The sequence below is a fragment of the Elephantulus edwardii genome, unplaced genomic scaffold (genome assembly GCF_000299155.1).
Source record: "Elephantulus edwardii isolate Elephantulus edwardi_28Jun2011 unplaced genomic scaffold, EleEdw1.0 scaffold00011, whole genome shotgun sequence".
NCBI lineage: Eukaryota > Metazoa > Chordata > Mammalia > Macroscelidea > Macroscelididae > Elephantulus > Elephantulus edwardii.
In genome coordinates, this window is record NW_006399761.1 from 18,970,870 (window position 1) to 18,971,995 (window position 1,126).

Consider the following 1,126-nt stretch of genomic DNA (forward strand, 5'->3'; position numbering starts at 1 on the left):
AACAACATGCTATAAGCTTACTCACTTCACTAGAAACCACCCCTGTTCCTTCTGGCCTTTTAAATGAACTATCTGTACTCCCTGAGATGCTCTGGTTATAAGGGCCACAGATCCCAACTCTGTATTGTTAACAGACCCTATTAAAATCCAAGTAGACAAGTCTTTAGCAAAATTATCCCACTATGATCCATTACTCATGACTCTTTGAACTAAGATGTAACCCCCTGTAATATTACTATCTTTCCTCCAAGGAAACCTTGGAAACAGGATGGAGATTAAAACAAAACAAAACAAAACAAAATAGGATTTAATGATTATAAATAAATTTGCAATTCTCTGATTTCCAGTTGTCCCAAATCTTTATTTGTTTTCGTCCAGTACATCATGAGAAGCTAAATATGTTACAGTGGTTCATTTCTGTAGTGCTTCCTTTAGTATTTCTGTGCACTCGGATACTCAGGATGTATTCACTTTTACAAGTGAAGATAAGCTATGTATTGAGTCTCACGCTCTATAATTACAGAATCTATGATTTACTTTTCTCCAAGTTTTCACAGCACTTTGCAAGACTTACAATCCACTCGTGGGTTTGGTTTATTACAAATATGTCATTGCCTTTCGATACACTCAAAGTCTCCACAATCTGGTCTTCTTGATAGTGCTCTGCTTTTACAACATGAAGATGATGGAGAGGATAAAGTCTTTAAAAAAAAAGTTATAGTAGACTCGATGCCTAGCTATTTAATACAGTATTACCAAACCTGTTTTCTTACTGTTCTGGTTTCTTTGGGGTGGGGGGAAGAATGCGTTTTATGGCTAATGACTAGGGGTGATAGAAGTACTACTGATGCCTTTGAGTTGTGGTGCTGGAGAAGAGTATACCACGGACTGCTAGGAGAACAAACAGGTTCATCCTGGAGAGAGGTGTTCCTTGGAGGCAAGGATTCTGAAGCGCCATCTGACAGATTTGGGGACTGTTGCAAGAAGGGACCAGTCCTTCGAGGAGGACATTATGCTTTTGGAAAGGTGGAGGGACAGCACAAGAGAGGAGCATCCTGGGTGATACGGATTGATTCAGTGACTGGGGTAAAGGGAGTAGGGTGTCAGGAACAGTGAACTTGGCTCA